Genomic DNA, 9,917 nt, shown 5'->3' on the forward strand with positions numbered 1-9,917 from the left:
GCCAGACATGGCAAGGAGTGATTACAGCCAACTGTTATTCAAAACATTTGTTTGCAACATTTACCCCCTTTACCACTGACCCTAAACTGACTACTAATTTTGTGTGCTTGCTTGCTTTCTTTTTTTTAATACACCACCACCAAGACTGGATGGAGGGACAAGGGGAAGAGAGATGAAAGGAAGGAGTCCAAGGAGGCCAGAGAAGAGGAATGCTACAAGCCACAGTACAAATGAGCTGTATTGAATTTAAAAAGGGGGGAGGGGTGTACCCCACAAATGATACAGTAATGAGGATACACAATTCAATCCTGTAGCATGACTGAAGGCTTTCATTGTGTTTGACATCATTATTGGAAGGCATAAAAAGTGGAGTAAATCAATGTTGATACAGTCCAATCTAGTCCATTAGGCAAGATGGTGTATTTAAATTATAAGTGCCCTACCCTTACCTAAATGGCTAGCAGAGATGGAGAACAACACAGTGATGAATCCACAGAGCTTTCTCCATGTAGCTGTAAAAATGTGTTGTCAAATGGCACATTGTTAAACAGTAGAAAGGGGTGCCACAATGGACCTCTCTCTCTTATAGGTACGAATACTAGATTCAACTATCTCAACTAAGCAGGAAGTGGGATCTTCTGTTAGGAACACCAACTCTAATTCACTTTGTCTTGAAATATATACAGATTGTTTGTAGTTGCTACAGCAATGATGTTTTCCTTGGGGCGCCAGGCTGTATGAAGTATTTTCTTGTTGAAATCTAGACTGTCAACACTTATTTCATCTTTCTTTTGTTTGCCACTTGCACAGACTTTGTGTGACTTCAAAACCATGTGAGGTATATTATTTTCCCATGATGCTTCTAGGGTTATGGCTCGCTTTGTGTTCCTGTCAAACATTCTGAAGAAATTATTATACGATCCAGTCATAACAACACTGTCAGATCCATTCCAACAAAATTCAAATTTGTCAAATAAGCAGTCATTTTCATACAGTGAACAAAATTTACTTCTGAGGTATTCATGAACCTGATAGGTTTCCACAGGCCTATTTTCCATATTTAAGTCCCAAATTTTGACTGACAAATAGTCTCTTGTCATCATGTATTGACCACTATGGCTGAATTTTACATCAGAAATAGAGGAGATGATTTCAGAAAAAAAATGACCTGTTAAACTGGGATCTTCAGGTTCTTCAAACAGTTTAGAATGTCTATTACAGAGGGCAGATGCTCTCATGTCACATAACCAAATAGTTCCTTTACTGCTGCTGTGTACAAATGTGTTACAGCTGTTTGGATGAAATTCTGCTGCTGTAATCACCTCTGTTAGTTCTTCCATATTAGCAGGCTTGATATCCACAATATTAAAACTTCTGTCTGTAATTTCCAGATGCCAAAGATTAACCCACAAATCATCTGCAGATTAAGTGTTTCATAATCACTATTTATAGAAATAGAGTTGATGTGATACGTATGAGCTCTGGCAAATATTCTTCATGGCTGGTTTCAACCATTAGATCCATGGGCCTAAAGACTGGTACATGTAGTGTAGTAACTGTAGTAGGATCTCTATACTTTCCATCTTCCTCTTTCAAGTTATACCCTTCTGGTCTTTTGTCCCTTTCACTGATTTCCATAATTTTATTGTTTTATCATTGGTAGACAATAAAAACTGAGCAGCATTTTCCTGGGGCAACCACCTACTTTTGTTGATCTTCTATTTCTAAACTTTTTGAGTAGTCAAATTCTGGCTCATGGCTCTGGAAGGTGCTGTAAACATTATATTCTCCTCTGCTATGAGACCGGATTTTATTCTCCTGCTCCTGTTGAAAGATGACAACTCTACACCTTTATCTCCTGTTGCCAGTAATTCTCCAAAATGAGTGAATTCTACTGTAGAAATTATATTCACTTCTGCTACATCATCATCTACTGCTCCTTTCACCTGAGAAAAACACCACTGAGTATCATTTCTTCCTCCAGCTCCTGCCATGCTGTGCTGCAATGGTGACTCTGCTGGGTTCCTTGTGGTCTCTGCTTCCTGAACTCAACCCCTCACCTGGGGATGGGCAGGAGGTTGTTTCTTAGACCTTATACCCAAAGCACAAGCAATGAAAGAAAAAATAGCTAAATGGGACCTCCTCAAAACCAAATACTTCTGTGCTTCAAAGGACTTTGTCAAAAGGGAGGAAAGGCAGCCAACTTAATGGGAGGAAATATTTAGAAACCACATATCTGATAAGGGTTTGATATCCAGAATATATAAAGAAATCCTACAACCCAACAATTAAAAGACAAAAAACCCAATTATAAAATGGGCAAAAGATATGAATAGACTTATTTCTCCAAAGATGAAATACAAATGGCCAAAAAGCACATGAAAAGATGCTCAGCTTCACTAGCTATTAGGGAAATGCAAATCAAAACCACAATGAGGCATCATTTCACATCAACTAGAATGGCCATTATTAAACAGGCAACTACAAGTGCTGGAGAGGATGTGGAAAAATAGGAATACTTATTCACTGTTGGTGGGAATGTAAAATGGTACAGCCACTGTGGAAGACATTTTGGCAGTTCCTCAGAAAGCTAAATATAGAGTTGCCTTATCATCTGGAAATCCCGCTACTTGGTATATAGCCAGATCTGAAAGCAAGGACACGAACAGACACTTGCACAGTGATATTCATAGCGATGATATTTACAATTGACCAAAGATAGAAACAGCCCAAGTGTCCATCAACTGAAGAATGGATAAATAAAATGTGGTATATACATACTGTAGAATATTATTCAGAGATAAGAAGGAATGAAGTCCTGAAGCGCACGACAACATTGATGTACATTGAGGACATAACGCTGAGTGAAATAAATCAGACACAAAAGGACAAATACTGTATGATTTCACTAATATGAACTAATTATAATATGTAAACTCAGCCATAAAATTTATAATATAGGCTACCGTGAGATAGAATGAGGCCAGAGAATGTTGAGCAGTTGCCTAATATGTACAGAATTTTTAACTAGGTTGAACTTAAATGTCTGGAAATGGATAGAGGTGATAATAGCATGTTATTGGGAGTGTAAGTAATAGTGACTGGTCTGTGAATGTGGTTGAAAAGGGTTGTTTAGTTTAGAGTCATGTATGTCACCAGAAGGAAAGCTAGTGGTTAACAAAGTGAACTTTGTGGTAGACGATATCTGTGATTAACACTACATATATAAATAAGTTCTTTCATGAACCAGAACAAATGTATGAAACATTTACCAAGAGTTAATAATAGAATGGTATATGGGGGGAAAATGTACCTATTGCAAACTATGGACTACAGTTAACAGTAATATCTTAATATTCTTTCATCAACAGTAACAAATGTACCCCACCAATATTAGGGGTCAACAATGGGGGTGGGGAACAAGGCTTATTGTGGGTTTTGGGATTTTCTTTTTTTCTATTTTTTTAATTTTTGGAGTTATGAAAATGTTCTAAAATTGATTGTGGTGATGATTGCACAACTATGTAATGACACTGTGAGCCACTGACTGTATACTTTGGATGGATTATGTTATGTGAATATATAGCAGTAAAATTTGCATTAAAAAAAGTCCTGTACCTCTAACTGTGGTCTGGATTTTATCATCTGTCTTCTCAGTAATCTTGCATTATAAATTATCTCCCCACTCTCTCATACCAACTTCTTTTTTTAAAAAATACAGTTTTATTGAGATATATTCACATACCCTACAATCATCCACAATGTATAATCAACTATTCACAATACCATCATATAGTTGTGCATTCATCACCAGAATCAACTTTTGAACATTTTTCTTACTCCAAATAAATAAATAAATAAATAAATAAATAAATAAAAGTAAAAAAGAATGTCCAGAACATTCCATCCCCCCATCTCACCCTATTTTTCATTTAGTTTTTGTCCCTATTTTTCTACTCATCTATCCATACACTGGACAAAGGAAGTGTGAGCCATGAGGTTTTCACAATCACACAGTCACACCATGTAAGACACATAGTTATGCAATCATCTTTAAGAATCAAGGCTACTGGGTTGCAGTTCGGAAGTTTCAGGTATTTCCTTCTAGCTATTCCAATACACTAAAAACTAAAAATGGATATCTATATAGTGCATAAGAACACCCTCCAGAGTGACCTCTCAACTCCATTTGAAACCTCTCAGCCACTGAAACTTTGCTCTGTTTCATTTCACTTCCCACTTTTGGTCAAGAAGATTTTCTCAATCCCACAATGCCATGTCCAGGCTCATCCCTAGGAGTCACGTCCCATGTTGCCAGGGAGATTTATACCCCTGGAAGTCAAGTCCCATGTAGGGGGGAGGAGAGTGAGCTCACCTGCCACATGGGCTTAGAGAGAGAGAGGGAGGGCCCATCTGAGCAACAAAGTGGTTCTCTGGCGGAGACTCTTAGGAACAATTATAAGTAGGCTCAGCCTCTTCTTTGCAGCAAGCTTCACAAAGGCCCACCCCAAGACTGAGGGCTCATCCTACCAAACTGTTAGTCCTCAACGTTTGTGAGAACAACAGTAATAACCCAGTTGGGGAAATCCAATATTTCCGCATTCTGCTCCAGTTCCCCAGGGGTCCCTGCAAATATATCCTCATTCTCTCAACTTCTTTATTTCTACTTTTCCTTTGCAAGGCATTTAAACATGCTCAAGCTGTTCCCATCTCAAAATAAAAACAAAAATACCACAAACTCTTCCTCTTACCCCACACATCCAACCTTGGTCATTGTCTTTAATTTTCTCTTCCTCTTTATAGTCAAACTTCTTAAAGAAAACTTGTCACTACTTCTTTAGCTCTTTTAGCTCCTTCTCAGCCATTCCAATCTGGATTCTATGTCACCAAACTGCTCCCACTGACGGCAGCAATAACCTGTTGAGTCAAATGGGCCATTTTGGCCCTTATCTTACTCAACTTCTTAGCATCAGTTTCCAACTCAAAAGCCTTTTCACCTTTGCTGAGGCACCATGCTCCTTGTTTTCCTCCTACCTCGCTGATCCTTCTTCATCAGTGGCCTTTCCCTGCTTTATCTCCTTCATCTAATCTACCTGTTCTGGTTTGCTAAAGCTGCTGCTATGCAAAATACCAGAAATGGATTAGCTTTTATAAAGGGGATTTATTAGGTTACAAATCTACAGTTCTAAGGCATCGATAAGAGGATACTTTCACTGAAGAAAGGCCAATGGCATCCAGAACACTTCTGTCAGTTGGGAAGGCATATGGCTGATGTCTGCTGGTCTTTTGCTCCAGGGTTCTGTTTTCAAAATGGCTTTCTCCAAAATGTCTCTGGACTTCTGTCTCTCTTAGCTTCTCTCTCTCAGCTCCTGTGCATTCTCACTTGCTCTCCCAGATGTTTCTGTCTAATCGTCTTGGGGTCCTCTCAGCTTCTCCAGGGCAAACTCTGGGCTTCATCTCTTAGCTTAGCATCTCCAAAGGTCCTTCTGTCTGCATCTCCAAGCACTTGGATCTGTGTTGGCTCTTAGCTTCTCTCCAAAATGTCTCTCTCAGCTTCTCTGAGCGCCTTCTCTCCATGAGCTCTCTTAATGGACTCCAGTAAACTGATCAAGACCCACCCTGAATGGGCAGGTTCACATCTCCATGGAAATAAATTAATCAAAAGGTCTCACCCACAGTTGGGTGGGTCACATCTCCATGAAAACAGTCAATCAACAGTTCCCACCCAAGATTGGATTAAAAGATCATGGCTCTTCTGGGGTCTATAACAGCTTTAAATAGGCACACCATCCAAGATATCCCTCTCTTCCCATTATGTACTATTTTCCTAGGCTATTTCATCCACTCCCAGGACCTAACTTACTATTATATGCTACTGATGCCCTAATTTATGATTTTAGCCATATTTTTTTATTGGAGCTGAAGCTCATTTTGTACATGTTGCCACATGGGCTTTTAATCATCAACCCATATTCAGTAACTGAATTCAATACCTTCTCCTTTGAAACCTTCTTCGCATCTATTCTCTATCTCAATTATTAGCACAACCACAAGCCAGAAACCTAGGAGGCAACTTACACGTTTCCATCAATTTTATACCCCTTTTCTCCTATTTAATAAGCAAGTCTAGTCAATTCAAATTCTAAAATGTACATCAAGCCTGCCTACTTCTCTTTCTCATTATCACCATCCTCTCCCAAGCCACCAATAGCTCCCACTTAGACTATTCTAATAGCTTCCTAACTGGTTTCCTTACCCACTCTTACTACCTTTTGCTGTCCTCCAGGGGTCAGAGTTGTAAGAAAAATAAATGAACAAAAGAATATGGGACAGAGACACTGTGGCCCACAAAGACTACAGTATCTGGCCCTTCAAAGAAAAACTTTGCTGACCCCTGTTCTAACCCATTATTCCACACGCTCCTCTGCTTAAAACCTTTTTTACTCATTTTCCATTCTTTTGAAGAATATTTAAGGCCATAGACCTGCATAACCTGGACCACCCTCTTCTCCAATGTTATCTCCTGTCACTGTCTCCTTTTTCTATGCTCCAGCCACACTAGAGTTGTTTTTCTAGGTGCCATGCTCTTTTCCATCTCAGTGTCTTTGCACGAACTGTTTCCTATGTCTGATGACCTCCTGTATCCTTCAGTTATCAGTTTAAATATAATTTGTTTCAGTTCATTCATGATCCTCCATATTAAGTTAAATTCACTTATGTGCCACTGGCATGCCACACTATTTTAACATTAGGATCACTTATATTATTCAATATTTAGATTGTTAGACTATAAGCTCTGTGGAGAGACCATTTTGTCTTACTTACCCTAGTTCCTAGCAGTGCCTAACATATGGTAAGCTTTTATAAATGATTGTTAAATAAATTTCCTGGTCCCCCATTAAAAATTTTCATTCTTTCAACGTCTATCCATAGCTTCGCAGTTTCAGTGGAAGATGTTTTCCTTGTCGAAGGCTAATTGCTCCACCCATCATCTGAAAGTAATTTTCCTAGCTACTTAGGAATTTTACTCTACCATTCCTCTGATGTCTTTTCATTCTTCCTTCTATTGGCTTTTTCTTCACAGCTATTATTTATTTAAATCTGTCTTATCTCGTAACTGGGCCAACCTTTGCCTCCCTTTAGTAACTATCCCTTATCTATTGGGGTGAAGTCTTCTGGAAACTATTCTATATAAAGTCGATTTCCTCAACTGCTTTTCAATCCTTTAGTCCCACTACAATCTTCTAGCCCTGCAATTCAACCAAAGCTACTCTAACAAAGGCCACCAAAGACCTCTGAGCTAACTCCAATGGACAATGTATTATAATGTCTCTGAAATAATTGGTTACTGTAGACTCCCTGTATGTGAAACTCTCCACTCTTTGATTTCTAGGACACTACTTTCTCCCGCTTTTTCTCTGCTGACTGACCATTCCCTCTATTTTGCAGAATCTTTTTCTGCTATTCTTCAAATATTGATGTTCATTACTGTATTCTCTTCACAAAACGTCTATTCTGCCAGTATCATCCATTACATCTATTTCAGTAGCTTTAGTTGAAATACTTGACTACCTTTTCCAGAATACTTGAACTACATTTCCCAGAATTCTCTTCTCTGAATGTTTCGGGTTAGTGTGAGCAAGAGATTCTTTTGCAAAATTTGGACAGTAGCTATGTAACTCAAACATATTTTTGCTCATCTATTGGCACACCCCCTTAATGAAAGTGGCAGCTGAGTTGAGCCTGCAACTTCCCAATCTTTTCCTTCATGTTCTCTAACTTCTTAACCAGATTTGTGTGAAGAAGGGCCTGGTCTACACAAGAAAATCATACCATCAAGATAAGAAGTTATAACAACTGGCATGGATTTCCATTTGTGCCTATGATTTCCACCCCATTCTGGTTGTCTTCCATTTCACATCCATCTTCCCTTCTTGACTGTCTGCGATGTGAATATCAAGTTGCAGTATCAGAAACAGAGACAACAGCCTTAGAGACTGCTTAACCAGCTCTCACAATAGCATAAGGTCGAATCTCTTTACATACAAAAGTATAGCCTAGAACCTAAGATGGTGGCTAGCTGAGACAAGGCAAAAAAACACCTCCGTGAAAAATACTAGATAAAAACCAGAAAGAGACCCAGAATACTACTTCCAGCGATGCACCAGCCAGAAAAGGTCTGCTAAATCCACAGGGGCCGTGCACTTGGTGAAACCGGGAGTCTGCATTCTGAAATAAGTGAGTAAGCTGGCTGAAAGTCCTGCGGCTGCACTGTGGTGTGGGGCCTGGGAGCGGCTGCAGATACAGCAGTGAGAACCACGCAGTGAAGCACTGCAGGAGCGGGCTGTAGCCAACGCCTCGGTGTCTGGAGTGGAGGACAGCTCTCCCCACTCCTGCTGCTGATTGTCCCGGGGCCAGAGAGACAGAGGGGAAAGCCAAAAGGAGAAAGAAACCGCAACCCTTGCAGCCGGCTTCCCAGTGTGCTGGCGACACTCCTGCCCGGGGCCGTACCCACAGCCCAGAGCTGTGCCAGAAAACCCAGTCTGATGGGGAGCGTATCCCACAGCACCCCACACACACCACAATATCGGGTGTGGACAGCAGCCTTGGGTACAACCACAGCTAGTTGTCCCAGAGCTGGGAAGGCGGAGCTGTGCGAAAAGGGGGGGTTGAGACGCCCCATTCAGCCATTTTTGCATCAGGCTAGGAGCGCCCCTACACAGCCTGGAGGCCCAGGGCTTCCCTTGAGGGAAGGCACGCACTTGTGATGTAGCACAGCTTTCTCTCAGCAGACGTCCTAGAAGATCACACCTATCAAGCAAAGCAAATGCCAAGAGGCCAAAAACAACAGAAAATCTTAAAGTATTTGCTAAAACCAGACAATATGGAGAACCCAAACCCAAACATCGAAATCAAATGATCAGAGAAGACACAGTACTTGGCACAATTAATCAAAGGACTACAGTCAAAGAATGAGAGCATGGCACAGGATATAAAAGACATAAAGAAGACCCTAGAAGAGCATAAAGAAGAAATTGCAAGAGTAAATAAAAAAATAGAAGATCTTATGGAAATAAAAGAAACTGCTGGCCAAATTAAAAAGACTCTGGATACTCATAATACAAGATTAGAGGAAGATGAACAACTCAGCAACTTAGAAGATCACAGAACAGAAAATGAAAGAACAAAAGAAAGAATGGAGAAAAAAATCGAAAAGGATCTCAGGGATATGATAGATAAAATAAAACGTCCAAATTTAAGACTCATTGGTGTCCCAGAAGGGGAAGAGAAGGGTAAAGGTTTAGAAAGAGTATTCAAAGAAATTGTTGGGGAAAACTTCCCAAACCTTCTACACAATATAAATACACAAAGCATAAATGCCCAGCGAACTCCAAATAGAATAAATCCAAATAAACCCACTCCAAGACATATTCTGATCAGACTGTCAAATATTGAAGAGAAGGAGCAAGTTCTGAAAGCAGTAAGAGAAAAGCAATTCACCACATACAAAGGAAACAACGTAAGACTAAGTAGTGACTACTCAGGGGCCACTATGGAGGCAAGAAGGCAGTGGCATGACATATTTAAAATTCTGAGAGAGAAAAATTTCTAACCAAGAATACTTTATCCAGCAAAACTCTCCTTCAAATTTGAGGGAGAGCTTAAATTCTTCACAGACAAACAAATCCTGAGAGATTTTGCCAATAAAAGACCTGCCCTTCTTCAGATACTAAAGAGAGCCCTACTGACAGAGAAACAAAGAAAGGAGAGAGAGATATAGAGAATTTTAACAGACATGTATAGAACCTTACATCCCAAATCACCAGGATACACATTTTTCTCTAGTGATCACGGATCTTTCTCCAGAATAGACCATATGCTGGGACATAAAACAAGCCTCAATAAATTAAAAAGAA

The 9,917-nt window shown here is 39.8% G+C and overlaps 1 pseudogene; it reads right to left on the reverse strand.

Annotated features, from left to right (window-relative positions):
• Positions 1 to 656: 656 nt before the first annotated feature.
• LOC119518191 lies at positions 657 to 2,081 on the reverse strand (annotated as a pseudogene).
• Between the last annotated feature and the right edge of the window lie 7,836 nt (positions 2,082 to 9,917).

Source organism: Choloepus didactylus, chromosome 2 (assembly GCF_015220235.1).
Source record: "Choloepus didactylus isolate mChoDid1 chromosome 2, mChoDid1.pri, whole genome shotgun sequence".
Taxonomy (NCBI): Eukaryota; Metazoa; Chordata; class Mammalia; order Pilosa; family Megalonychidae; genus Choloepus; species Choloepus didactylus.